General features: G+C 41.3%; 1 long non-coding RNA gene across 1 annotated transcript; it reads left to right on the plus strand.

Moving 5' to 3' along the window:
* The first annotated feature begins 20 nt into the window (after nucleotides 1-20).
* LOC112545288 (uncharacterized) lies at nucleotides 21-12,163 on the plus strand. Its single transcript, XR_003088753.2, has 4 exons — nucleotides 21-2,488; nucleotides 6,536-6,660; nucleotides 7,866-7,969; nucleotides 9,771-12,163. It is a non-coding gene; the product is annotated as an uncharacterized LOC112545288 (long non-coding RNA).
* Nucleotides 12,164-14,975: the final 2,812 nt, after the last annotated feature.

Raw genomic sequence — 14,975 nt, forward strand, 5'->3', positions numbered from 1 at the left:
AGTACTCTCTGTGTGTTCGATAGGTAATATAGCTGTGTATATGTGAATCTGGACTCTTAGTCCACTTACCATTGTTGGTATTTCTCAGATATTCCTCATGTGGACCTCTCTGTTTTAAAATGTAACAGCTGAAATCCATTCCATAAAGGCTTAAATGCACACTAGGTACTTAAAGATCATACCTAATGTCTGAAAATTCCTACCCTCTGGTTGTTACAATATTAAAAACCGATATTTTCCTTTTTTTCTTTCCATTCGGATTACAGGGTACATTTGGCAGCACGTTTTGAATAGCCAGTCTCTCGAGGTCTGTGGTAGGGGATGTGCAAACATGGAGAAGAATAGGAAAGTGTTGTTATAAAGCCACATAATAAATTGCAGGGTGGCTCACTGCTTGTCTACACGAAAACTTAGTCGTGAGCAAGTGGGGGTGAGGAATGCACTGAGCGCATGTGCTAAGAGTCCCTGTGGACTCTGCTACTGCCCACTACAAGTTCCCGTGGTCTGCATTCCCTTTGTTGCACTTGGATCTACCTCACGTTGAAATTGGAAGAGGGAGCTTGTAGTATATGGCAGACACTGAGTGCATGAGGGGCTAGTGTGGAGTTAATTTCCACCTCAGCATGCCATGAGTTCATGTAGGTAAGTCGTCAGGTGTGTGTTAATTCATAGTTTCGTAACTGACTAGATTCAGGTTGACAGTATCCTTTAATTTCCCTTTTGTCAATTACTGTACAAGTAAAGCCTTCATATAAAACTACAGTACATCATACATCCCTGCATACCAGCCTTTAAAAATAAGCATTATTCTCCTTTCTGGTGATCAGTTCTTCAGCACTATGGGTGACATTAGGCATTTCTTTTTTAAATGTTTATTCCCATATTAGTCTCAATCCATTCCAGCAAATGTAGTTTAGCAGTTTCTATCTTGGTTAGATGCCACTTCTTAGATGTATAGTTCTGAAGTAATTTGAAGCCTTTGTAGATTCTAATACCTAGTTGGAAGAAAGGAGAGAGCCACAGAGACATTTTAAACTGTGATCTGATTAAAATTATGTGTTGTATGTGTTTTAGTAAGTAGCGGTGCAAACAGGAGAATTCTCCCACAGAAAGATAGACTTCCTGGTTGGAAAAGTATTAGAAATGTGGGGCTAGTGAACAGCTAATTTAGGGGGCGGAGAGGGAATTCCCCTGTATTGTCTACTTTCCAATACAGACAGACAGACACTCACAAATGTGCATGGCTGCATATATACCTAGATAGAAAAACACTGTGTGTATCTAGAGCTGTAAATCACTGATTGTCATGAAGGTAAAACTGTGGAAGCGACAGACGTTTCAAGATTCCGTTTAGTGAAACCTTTTGCATTAGGTCTGCTGGTACTTTTATCCAAAGTGATTGTTCTGTGAACATTTCCAAGCCTTCATGCTGGACAGCAGCGCTCAGAGATGCTGGCAGAAGTTTAATTTTTATCGGCTCCTCTTAGGTGGCACCCTTAAGTTTATCAAACAAGCAAAGCTGATTTAGTCTTCGTTAGGCTCAGTTGCATGAATCGGTTGCCAAGTAAACAGGATTTTGCATTTTCCTAATTACTTTCATGTGTGTGTGTTACCTCTGTTGGTTCTCTTGCAGAACTGGTCCTAATAATTAGTCAGACTCCTGCTGCCTAAATGTAAAAAAGGAGACTTCTGAGGGTTTCTGTTATAAATTCATTTCTGTTACAAGCATCTTTTATACATATTACTAAAGGGAGCGCACTAAGAAATGCAAATAATAGTTCTTTATTTTATTATGACAGTTAATTAATAGCAACCTGTTTTAATGAATAAAGTCACTCCGAGTCCTTCAGCACTTCCTAAGTAGAGGCCAGAATCTGTAGGGATTCTTTTTCCCCCAATTGTATAGCTCCTAGACTCCAAGCACTATATAGGCCTCTGTATAGAAATGCTCACTAATGAAGAGGGAGGGCTAGAAGCTTGTCTGCATTCAAAGATCACTGGTGAGTCATTCAGCAAGAAAAGGCCCCTTACTAGGAATAGTCACAGTTCCGTGGCATTGTACTAGCGAAAGGGTCTGATCAAAGGTCTCCCGTGGAGCTTGCATGGTTCCTTTTCATACCACGACCATAATTAAAACCACTAATTCTCTTTTAAAATGCTGCAGGATGCCATGTAGGCATCTGTCTGGAGTGTCCTTTGTGATGTCATAAGCTGTTAAGGACCAGTGCCGAGGGCTTTTGAGTGAAATGCCAGTCACGAAGGTGCTTCAAGACAAGGGTGCCTCTAAAGGCTTGACAGGACCTTGACTACACAATTCGAGCTGAATTTGCCCCTTGTCAGCTGCCAGTAAATAAATCTCAAAGGGGGAAAAGCTGAAGTTTCATTACCTGATCCGTGGGGCTTTGTTGGTTTTGGCATCACACAGGGGAAGCTCTTGCCCCTCCATTCTCTGGGTTTGAAGATGTCCATTGGAGCCTGCCGAGTCTGGGTAGGGTTCAGCGCGGAACCTTTTGAAGAGTGTCAATAGTTGTAACAGTTCAGCTGTTAGGAAGACAAATAAATGGAGGAGCTCATTAATCCCCTTTTGGCTCTCGGTGCCTTTTGCCCTTTTATCACGGCCTTATTAGGCTCCTGCTCATCTTGAACCAGAAAAAAATGAATTGAAGTTGTTGAGTCCTAATTGGCAAAGACTTTTAATCATGGGCCAAGACATTTCATTGACTTGAAAGTAACTTCTCCACAGGGAAGGACCAAAGAAAATTTTTTTCTTGGTTTACCTTAAAACAAAACTAAACAAAAAACCCGGCAGGGTTCAATGCAGTGTAAAATGTTAAGGAAGCAATTGGTAAATGGGAAGCCAGGTCTGTGCTTACATTACTAGTTTATTTACTGCTTAAAAATAATTGGGGAGCCAGAATTCTAATGGAAAGATATTCTTTCCTGAAACTGAGTTGTGTTTTAGGTATCTGCATTACCTTTAAATACTTATGTAGGCAGTGTAAACACCTACTCGCTCAAAACAGCACACTTCCACAGAAGCTATTCTCCCCAAACTAGCGAATAATGTTTTATATGGTGGAAAAGTTGATATTAATCATTTGCGACCATTTATGCAACACATGAAGTATAAGGATACTGCATAGTTTCCATATGCCCAGTGATGATTGTGATACTGAGAGATCGTGTTACATCTAATAACTCTGATAGCTCATGAAACCAGGGGCTCTCATCCTTTTCAGACTATTGAGCCCCTTTCAAGAGCCAGATTTATCTTGCGTAGTCCTAAGCTTCACCTCACTTACAAAATCAGACATACAAATATGGAATTGCCCCAGCACACTATTACTGACAATCTGCTTCCTTTCTACTTTGTACCCTATAATAATAAAATAAATCAGTTGGAACACAAATATAGTACGTGTCTTTCAGTGTTTAGAACAGTATAAACAAGTCACTGGCATTTTATGAAATTTTAGTTTGTACCAACTTTGCTGGTGCTTTTTATGCAGCCTGTTGTAAAACTAGGCAAGTATCTAGAGGAGCTGATATATGCGCTAGAAAACTTCTGCATCCCCCTAGGGGTAAACGTACCCCTGCACCAAACTAATAAAAAGGGTTTAAATCAATCAATCCATAACAGTAGGCACCTAGGTGTTTTATTGTAAACAACATTTTTATTTCAGCTGAAATTAAATACGACTTATAGAATTAATTTAAATAGAGAATTAATTTAAAGCTGTTTTCCTCCTTCCACGCGTTAAACAACAAATCATTGTTTGCATGTCTCAGAATGCTTTTAGGCTTATACTAAAAATGTGATGGTCCAGCACATCCTGAAAAAGATCAGGGTCACTCATCATGGCATAAAATCCTTTCTCTGATTTTCACGACTTAGCTTGTGTGTTTTGGAAATTTACCAGACTGGGCTTCAGCCTTAAGGATGGTATTTACAAGCTTAGATCTGAACAAAAAAAGTCCTGATGAGTTTCTGGCTTGCTTTAAGTCATCTGGTTAACTGCAGCACCCACTCAGAGAGGCTGGGGGTGGATTGTCTGGATTGCTCATCCTGACTCTTGTCACAAATGCAAAACGGCTCTAAAGCTTCTGCTCACAAATGAATGAGTCATGTTTCCAGGGAATTCTGGGAACATTTAAAGGACAAGATCTTGGCACATCATGACATGAGCAAACATGCAGCTAAAGCTTCTGCAGTGATCATGATATCAAATGAAGACATCATTGTCAGTACCCTCTAAAAGTCTGTTTAATTTGGATCTGCATTGCAAGCCTAATTCGAGCACCAGTCATACAGCAATGTTCTTACCTGGAGGTAGCCTAACATGCATATAAGTGAAGCGTTTTCCATATGAAATGTCTTTGCAATTCTTTAGTAAGTTTTTTTAAAAAAAAATTATTTCTAATCTCTTCCCAATAAGCCTGCATACAGTCTTGGGGCGAGATTTTATATTTGATGTAAAAGAATTACTGAATGTTAGTCTCAAAATAGTGACTATTTGCAAGTGTCAGACTCCATCCTAGTGACCAGGAAAGTTTGCTACTCTGAAAGCTCCATATTAATAGCAGGTCAGGGGCATTAGAGATGTTTAAAGTTGGTGTCCAGTATGGCTAGTGTCATAAATAATTTAAAACAAAATGAGTCTGAGTGTCAGGACCTAAATTTCTGCATGCAACCCAACTCATAAGGCATTTGGTTAAAGCCGAGTTGCTCAGATTCAAGGAGAATGGAAAACAATACTCGAATAGTAGCAATCTCCTTGCCATATGACCTCTCTTCATAAAGCTTTGAATGCTCTTAAATATGCCACCAGGCTATGTAAGCGTGAATCTCGAGAATGCTACAGATTGGCTGCATGATGGACCTGCTACACTTTTGCAACACCCCTTATTTGATATTTTTTGTATTTTTTTCTTTAACGTTGGACTTTTGATTCAGGAGCTCACACGGCGCATCCCTTAATTTAAAAGCCCCTTTACAATTGATGTTTAAGGGAAAGGTAGCCCCCATAGCTACCCTGAAAGGATGCCTGAGAGCATCTTGACTTTTTTGTGGCATGCAAAAATGTAACATTTCAGTAAAAACTTCTTTAAAAATGAGAGACTGAAGATGCAGACAAAGATCTGCCCCAATTTACAGCAGCTGAAGTTGTGGTTCAGATGTGTGCAATATGTTCTGTAGGGGGTGCTTTTTAATGCCAAATAATCTTATTTCCCTAATATACTGGGCTTAACTTACCTTGCAGTTTTGCTTTTTGTATTGCAACAAAATGGTCTGATCTAGAGATGTGAATGGTATTGATCATCAGTGAATCTGATATTCATGACTGCTCTTCATCTACTCTAGTGTTTCACCCACGTGTTATTTTGCATAGGGTGGAATAAGATAGTTGGAATAAGATGGCATTAAGGAACATAAAGGTCATCCTACATAATATAGTGTAGGCTTATGATGTCTTTGCATTTAATATGTAGGAGAAATAAGGTAATTCATATAACATTTTTGTATGAACTAATTTCTTGCCAGTATGAAGAACACCACTTAGATGCTTAAACAAATGGTCCTGCAAAACCTTCTCTGAGACTTTGCAGATAGATTTTAGGTTGTGGTTCAACAGCAGGGAAAACACATTTTAAGAACCATACTAGACCATCTGATTCTTGGAGACTGATCAGTTGCATTAGCATGATTAGTCAATTCCATACTTAAAATCTTTTGAAGAATTGGGTTTGGTTTGGGTAGGAAAAGCCCATTTTTACAGTTGAAACAGTTTGGAACACCCATCATTCTGGTTTTAACTAAAGAGATTGTTTCAGAAAATGCGTGAATGTATCTCTCTCTTGTATGAGAAATTTTAGAATGTGGGTCCTAAAACTAGAACAGTACAGTAGTGTATCGGGGTGACCTGAATTGTTCATGGTTTTTCCTTTTTCCCTAAGATTTGCTTTGAAACTTTTCACTATGCATTTACATGTTCTTTTCTTCAGTTGTCATTATTTATGAGTAGTTCCTATTTAGACTTCCTGTTATGCAAAAATTAGCTGGTTAAAGTTTAACCTCAGTTATTGTTTGTTTTCCTGCCAGTACAATAAAAACCCATGTTGCTATGACAAATTTGTATAGTAAATTTGAGTCTGTGACAATATGTGGCTTTATAATATTTTCCTTGAAAAACTGAAAGCTAAAGTAGTACTGTATCCAATGTCTAGCAAGATTATTACATTAATGGCAGGTAATAGCCATAGAAAAGTAGATCTTCATTAAAATCCTTTTTTACTTCAGTCCTAATGTATGCTGTCCATCTACTAAAAAGTGCTAGCAGCGGTGATTTTAACAAGCTACTAGATACTTCATTACCTAGCATTACTGGTATAGATATTCACCAATCTGTTCTACTAGACTAGAAAACAAACTGCCCAGTGCTACTCATATTTACTATCTGAATATTATTTATGGTTCTGTCTCCTATTTCTGTTGTGCCTGATGTTCATTACTATGTTGACAACCCTTCTGTTGTAGGATTCTGCTAATGTAACCTTGTTTGGTCCTCTGGTTCCTGTCTTCTGCAATATGGTATTTAGTGAGCTACTGAAACACTCCAATCCTGGAAATACTGATGCGCCCAATTAACCTTACTCAAAAGAGTAAGTACCATTGACTTCAAGGAACTACTCACATGAGTAAAGTTTAACATTTGCATAAGTATTTCCCCATCAGAACATTTGTTTTTGATAAGATATATAAAGGAACCTTGCTATTTAGAAAGCTGAACTCTGGGGATCTTACTATATCCTTGAGATTTTCAGTTTTTAAAAAAAAAAAAATTAGTTACATTGTTTAGTTCATTTTAATTCTTCCTGCAGCCACGGGTTGTTGAGAGAGACTGGATTTGTGAAGAGTGGGTGACCCTTAAATACCATAATTCTTTCCAAAGATGGTTTGGGATTTTGCGGTTTCATTAGCATTTGCGGATAGAAATATATTTAAATTGGCATTATGCTAAGTGATTATTCTTACAGGATGTGAAATTAAATAAATTTTGCACAGCATGAAATTATTCCTGCCACGTACTGAGTTTGGTGGCAGATCTTTTGGTTTGGACTGTGAACAACACCGGATGGCAAAGAAACAAAACAGGGTGGTGGGGGGGGAAACCCTACCAAAGGTAAGCCCTTGTAGCAAAATATTTTTGGCTGGATCAAATATTAAACCTGCTAGTACAGATTTCACGCTTTGCATTCAGAAAGCAGATGCAGAGGGATGATGCCAAAAATTAATGAGAAATAATATTCCTTGCCTTGTGTACTCTGTCCAGTAGAGGGCACAACAGATAAGTATTGTGTGCATTTCTGACTTCAGTGGAGACTGATAAGACTTGTTTGTAATTGCTTCTGTAAAAATATGTAGCTGCATGCTCGTGTGCTTATTTACATTTTGGAATGTGATTCAGAATGTAGGCTTTAGATTTATAACTTTGTTTTGATCTATCAATGCATAGGAGACTTTCATTTGTTGCAAGCTTTATGTTTACAAATCCACCGTGTTAAATTGCTGGATTTAATTGTTAAAGTACAGTGAATTATTGCAATTATTGTTGGCTATTTTTAAATATAAATTCAAACCTTCCAAACTTTAATAGGAAAAAGCTTCCAGAATCGTTTTTACTGACTTTTCAGAAAGCATAAATGAAAATTTCAATTAAATATTAAAAGACTAGGAGATGGGGAAAATGCAGAAAAAGGAATATGTCATTTACATTTTATTTAGGAAAAAGTATGCTGTGTGTGTGTACACACAGTTTTCAAAAATCACAGTTACATTACTTAATTCATTTTAATTCTTCCTGCAGCCACGGGTTGTTGAGAGGCTGGGTTTGTGAAGAGTGGATGACCCTTAAATACCAGATACAATACATTATATAATAACAAAATGATCAATAAATATTGGAAAAAAGTAAGTCTTTGCAATTTCAAAATTAAATACAATCCTATAAAGAGTGGCTGATCTATTATATTTTAATTAGAAAAGAAATGAAAAAATGATTTAAGGAAAAAAAGAATTTTAAAGGTTTAAAAAACCCAAGTTTGTAAAAGTATTACATTAAAGCTGTAATGAAAATGGGAAGAAAATGTTTGGAATAGATTTAAATTCATTGTCTTCATTTAAAAATAGACGTTTTCCTTAAATGCAGTCCTTTCAGTAAACAGTATTAACTAGGGAGAAATGTAGTTTTCTGAATAACTAAATTTTGTAACTCATATAGTTTTCATTAAGTACATTATATAGTATGGCATATGTTAAACATGTACTCCATAGTAAAACGTAATTTGGAGATCCTAGTTCTTAAAAACGTTAACAATGACTTCTAGTGCCCATAACTCTTGCAATTGTAGAAGTGCGGCGGGGGGGACGGATATGAAAACAGTGACATCCTCTAACAAGCCAAATTAACCCAAGCCTAGTCCCTTTTGTAACTGCAAAGCTTTAGCAAAGATTTTGCAAAAGATGGAGCTCACCTTTGCATTCTTCTCGAAAAAACTCTGAAAAATACCCACTCCCCCCAGGTCCCTTTAAATGTGAATGAGAGAATCTTTGGGACAAATGAACATTCCATGTAAACAAGCTTAGCACTTTACTTGCATAGACCAAAAAAAAATCTGTTTTCATGTTTTAGTCGGTTTCAGATGTATTGTTTAAATTAATGCTTTCCAATTTCGTGAGGTGGTGATTTGGTTGGGTTGTAATTTTCCAAGGTGTATGAGGCAAATAAGATTTTTGAAATATCTCTGTGGAGTGATTTAAAAGCTAGAGAATCTGAGAGATTGTAAGTCTGTGTTTTAAAAACAAAAAACAACAACCAAAATCACACGGCAGTTTAGAGCTGCTAATACTGAGCTGATTAAGAGTAGCGGTTATATAAAGAGCAGCCAGAGTCCATATCGTAAATAAGTTTTGATTGCATCCGTGAGAAATATCACTCTAAAGCTTTTGAAGGGTTGGTGTAGCTTATTGGGTTTTGCGGTGAATTAAGTGCAGATGAAAGGTGCAGGATTGCCAACTCCCCACAACCATGCTTGCACATACGTGTCACCCAGGTCTGTGAGAGCTAGGTCTGTTCTGGTGCAGTTCTAACCAGTGGATACTTGATCCAGTGTAAGGTAGGTCAGGAGAAGGGGGGTTGGGTGTTCGATCCTCTTTCAAAGTTCATCTGTGGTCAGGTATGATGTGGCCACGACAGTCCTGAGATAACATTAATTTAAGAGCCATGATGGTTTACCGACCACTCTGCTAGCAAGTAGGAATCGTGACTGCCACTGTCGTGCTTGGAGTTGGAAACAACTTTGTGCTGGGTGACTCCAGGAGATGGGTGGTGACCTTTGTGTGCTAATTTGGCCAGGGGCTGCAGACAGGCTCCTGGGCTAGATGGACCTTTGGTCTGACCCAGTATGGCCGTTCTTCTGATCTGCGTGGGATAGGTTTCACGAGCGCTGTGGGATAGACCTGAGCACTTTCTGTCTCATGTAGGTGGGCACGTGCTAAGGTTCAGCGCTGGTGTATAAAGCTGAATAAGCCGCTTGCTAGGGCAATACAGTCCTCTTCTGTCCACAACCAGGTATATGGTGGGTCCTAGAAGACCTCGTAGGTCTCTCTGATATGTGGAGGACCAACGGTACTGAAAGGAGGCTGCAGCACTAGGCAGTGACGAGATCTGACTTTGTCTGGAAGTTGAAGATATTCTTTTCCTCTCCTACAGTGTCTACAAGCAGCAGGGCAGTGATGAGCTTGCAGGGCCTTGCTGGTGTCTCCACATGGAAACAAAACGGAGCCAATCTTGCTTTGAAGAACTTTTTGTCTACTTCACAAATAGCATCTCTCTTGGCGGGCTGGCTGATGTCCTATGTAGCACGTCAGCGAAAGAACAGGAGCCATCGTTCTCCTTTGCTTTGTCTGAGTTTCATTCAGGGCGTCAGGAGTTTCCAGAGATGTGGTCTGGATGGGCATCCCTCGGCTCCTTCAAGCTGTCTTCCTCTCCTGGCTGGGGAATGCTTCAGGCTATTAGAAGTCAGCATTGTTGGTGTTTTGTTTCACGAGGACAAGCTGCTCACCCCCTTAAAGCAAGTGGTGGAAAACTTCTCCTGTTAATCTTGCTGATATGCCTGTGTCTCAGATCTCCTCTTCCTGCAGCAGATTATTGGGAAAGGCCTAGCATTAGACCTGGGCTCATTGTGCAGAATGCATTTATTTGTTCCTAGTGATGAACAAACTTCAGGCCTCCTTGCTCAGACTATTAGGTCTTTCTGTGATGTGTGGCATATTTGATTATGAAACACTTACGCTTCACTCCTCCCCATGACCTATTGGGGATGAGTGGGCTGTGTTTACAGGGGTGCCATTCATTCTTTTTCAGGAAGACTGAAAGAGCTGCTTGAATAATTTCGTCCTCAACCCCTTAAGAGGCTCACCTGCAATGCTCCTTCCTATCATGCCATCTGTTTAAGGTGTATGTGAAGCTGCAGTAGGAGGCGGAGAACATAAGAACAGCCACACTGGGTCAGACCAACAGTCCATCTAGCCCAATATCCTGTCTGCCGACAGTGGCCAATACCAGATGCCCCAGAGGGAGGGAACACAACAGATAATCCTCACATGATCTCTCCCCTGTCACCAATTTCCAGACAAATAGAGGCTAGGGACACCATTCCTACCCAACCTGGCTAATAGCCATTGATAGACCTAACCTCCATGAGTCTTTCTAGCTCTTTTTTGATCTGTTAAAGTCCTAGCCTTCACCACATCCTTTGGCAAGGAGTTCCACAGATTGGCTGTGCACTGAATGAAGAAAAACTTCCTTTTGCTTGTTTTTAAACCTGCTGCCTCTTAATTTCATTTGGTGACCCCTAGTTCTTATATTGTGGGAATAAGTAAATTACTTTTCCTTATTCACTTTTTCCATACCAGTCATAATTTTATAGACCTCTATCATATGCCCCCTTAGTCTCCTCTTTTCTAAGATGAAAAGTCCAAGTCTCTTTAATCTCTCTTCATACGGGACCCGTTCCAAACCCCTCATCATTTTTGTTGCCCTTTTCTGAACCTTTTTCAATGCCAATGTATCTTTTTTGAGATGAGGCGATCACACCTGTATGCAGTCTTCAAGATGGGGGCGTACCATGGTTTTATATAGAGGCAATAAGGTATTTTCTATCTTATACACTATCCCTTTTTTCCCCATGATTCCTAACATGCTGTTTGCTTTTTTGACTGCCGCTGCACATTGAGTGGATGTTTTCAGAGAACTATCCACAATGACTCCAAGATCTCTCTCTTGAGTAGTTGTAGCCACATTAGACCCCATCGTATTGTATGTGTAGTTGGGATTATTGTTTCCTATGTGCATTACTTTACATTGATCCACATTAAATTTCATTTGCCATTTTGTTGTCCAGTCTCTTAGTTTGGTGAGATCTTTTTGAAGTTCTTCACAGTTTGCTTTGGTCCTAGAGTGTTGCTTTGGATTGCAGTTGTCCCGTATGCTCAGCTAGCACGGGGATGAGTGTGGTGTCGATATCAGTGCTGATGAGTCTCACCCCCATCTGAGTTCTAAAGTCACCTTGCCTGGTACTGGGAAGAAGTTGTGGTTCTGAATGAAAGCCGGCTGGCATGAATTCTGTAAGAGTGAGATGGGCAAGGAAAAACTCCGCAAGGCATGGATTTGGGGGGCTATGGCTGACCCCTTCAATGAAGTATATCCACCCTTTGTCTCCAGTGTTCACTCTTAAACTTGAACTGTGTTTATTGCTGTCCCTAGATTTTCAGACAGCATTAGTGACCATTAAACGATAATGTGGACCTTGCCACAGACAACAAATGCCTTTGTCACCTGGCTGGGCTAGCAGGTGATGCCCTTGCAAAATATTTGGAAGGTACCTCCGGTGCCGAACGTGGCTGGCTGCTTTGTTAGTGGATCGCGCCAGTGTGGAAAGAACATCGGAGCATTCCACACGGACTCCCCCTCTGGATGCAGTCTCAGCTGCCAAGTTAGTGGGAAAGCCCTGAATCGCTTGCGTCCTGGCTGTCTGAAAACGCACCTCTGCAACTGGGCCCTCTGGTCTCACCACAAAGCCCTTGCTGCGTCCTCCCAGGATGGAGCTCCGAGCGAAGGACCACCCAGCAGTTTTGGAAGGCATCTGTGGTCCTTGGAGTTCCCTCCTTCTGGTGCTTTCTTGCAGCTCAAATGTGATGGAATTTCAGGTGTAGCTCAGGTGAGTTTTTTCCCCTTTTAATGTATCCGGGTCCTATCCATATGCTTTGGTTGGCTCTTGCTTTTCCTTGATTGGGTCACGTTGCAAAGCGCGTTCGGCCCATCAAACCTGAATAGCGGTGGTAGAGGCTGGGAGTTGGTTTGAAGGGAATGCGCTGTTGCCTACAGTAGTTAGTGGTAGAGTCTGGAATGCATCCCGAGATCACAGCGAGAAGCCCAATGTAAATAAACAGCTGGTACTAGAAGGGCGAGAGTTGCATAACTGGCACCACCCTCCCCTGCAAATGTGACCTGGATCTAGGGCTGACAGGACTCAGTGCCGGCTCAGTCATTGGCCTCTCTGAGTTTGCTGACAGGGATGGGATGATAAGGCAAGGTTGTGAGGCTGTTCCTTGTCCGGTAGGAAATGGACTGTGAACTCAAGCTCTTTACAGGCAAGTCCCTGTGAGTTGGCAACAGCTTTTGGTGGGTCCTTGTAGCCAAGAAGGCTAACGGCATATTGGGGAGCATTAGGAGGAGCACTGCCAGTTGGGGAAATTATTCCCCTTTAGCGAGGCCGCATCTGGAATACTGCGTGCGATTCTGGGCCCCCTTACAGAAAGGTTGTGGACGCACCAGAAAGCCCAGTGGAGGGCACCAAAAATGATTAGGGAGCTGAAGCACATGACTTATGAGGCACAACAGAGAGATTTGGGCTTATACAGAGAAGAGTGAGGGGGGATTTGATAGCAGCCTTCAACTTCCTGAGGGGAGGTTCCATAGAGGAAGAAGAGAGTCTTCTCTCAGTAGTGACGGATGGCAGAACAAGGAGCAATGGGCTCAAGTTGCAGTAGGGGAGGTCTAGGTTGGATATTAGGAAAAACCGTTTCCCTAGGAGGGTGGGGAAGCACTGGAATGTGTTCCCTAGGGAGATGGTGGAATCTGCATCTGAGTCCCGGCTTGACAAAGCCTTGGCTGGGATGATTGAGTTGGGATTGGTCCTGCTTTGGCAGGGGGTTGAACTCGATGACCTCCTGAGGTCTCTTCCAGCCCTAGGATTCGGTCACTACATAACAAGGCCGGGTTTGAACCTATGAAGCAGAGGTGAAAGGCTGTTTCCATTATCAATCCCTTCCTGAGAGGTTGCATTTAACAGTCTCCCATGGACTGAGGGTGTCAGTCCTGTGGCTAGAGCTGCCCTATGGAAGGGCCTCCAAGACACTGGTGTTCCCAACATCCTCCTGAGGTCAATTCAAGGTCTATATGTTGATTCAGGATGACTGGTGTGATTGGGGGAGCCCTAGGTGAGATGGGGGGCCCTAGGTGAGACAGGTTTTACAGAAGATCTGGGCTGAAGCAGGCTGTTGTGCTGTACAACGGATTCGCTTCTTGAGCGTGTCTCCAAAAATGCTAGCGTAGCCATCGGCACAATTTCTTTTACCAACCTGAATTATGTGGGTGATGTCGCCCTGTCTGGCCAGGATACAGATGACCTTAAAGATGCGCTAGAGAGATTTGTCCAGTATGTGGCAGCTGCCCATGGGCTAAGGCAGTGGTTCCCAACCTGTGGTCCCCCGTCCTTTTTCTCTTCTCTTCTCTTCTCTTCTCTTCTCTTCTCTTCTCTTCTCTTCTCTTCTCTTCTCTTCTCTTCTCTTCTCTTCTCTTCTCTTCTCTTCTCTTCTCTTCTCTTCTCTTCTCTTCTCTTCTCTTCTCTTCTCTTCTCTTCTCTTCTCTTCTCTTCTCTTCTCTTCTCTTCTCCACACCAGGACACAGCTTGCTTTTGATCTCAATCCCCGGATGCTAAGGGAGCGAGGGGAAAGGGATCAAAAGTAAGCCGGGACCCAGCATTCATGGCTGCTGCCCCTCTGCACTCCTGAAGTTCCGCCCTTGACCCCTAACCTCCCGAAGTTCCTCCTTTGAACTTTGTGAACGTTTACATTTGAACTTATACATTTCAAATATTTATCAAGAAATGGAACGCATGAAAACAGCTATATTGTTTGGGGGGAAGGGTCCATGAAGTTCAGAAAAAGGGAACAAAAATGATTATGCATTTGGAATGGGTCCCATATGAAGAGAGACTAAAAAAACTTGGACTTTTCAGCTTAGAAAAGAGGAGACTAAGGTGGGATATGATAGAGAACTATAAAATCGTGACTGGTGTGGAAAAAGTGAATAAGGAAAAGTTATTCTCTAATTTCCATAATGTAAGAATTAGGGGTCACCAAATGAAATTAATAGGCAGCAGGTTTAAAACAAAAGGAAGTTTTTCTTCGCTCAGCGCACTGTCAACCTGTGGAACTCCTTGCCAGAGGATGTGGTAAAGGCCAGGACTTTAACAGGGTTCAAAAGAGAGCTAGGTAGATTCATGGAGGTTAGGTCTATCAATGGCTATTAGCCAGGATGGGCAGGAATGGTATCCCTAGCCTCTCTTTGCGTGGAAATGGGTGATAGGAGAGGAATCATGTGAGGATTACCTGTTGTGTTCCTTCCCTCTGGGACATCTGGTATTGGCCACTATTGGAAGACAGGATTCTGGACTAGATGGACCCAGTATGGCCATTCTTATGTTCTAAGTTCTAATATATTGAAAAGTGGTCCGTATGTTCGAAAATGTTGGGTAGCACTGGACTAAGGATTTCTTGGCCAAAAAAGAAAAACAAAAGTCCAGCATGTCCATGCCAAAGCTATGATACAGGGCATCTGGGCTAGCAGACA

Source organism: Pelodiscus sinensis, chromosome 4 (assembly GCF_049634645.1).
Source record: "Pelodiscus sinensis isolate JC-2024 chromosome 4, ASM4963464v1, whole genome shotgun sequence".
NCBI classification, from domain to species: Eukaryota; Metazoa; Chordata; order Testudines; family Trionychidae; genus Pelodiscus; species Pelodiscus sinensis.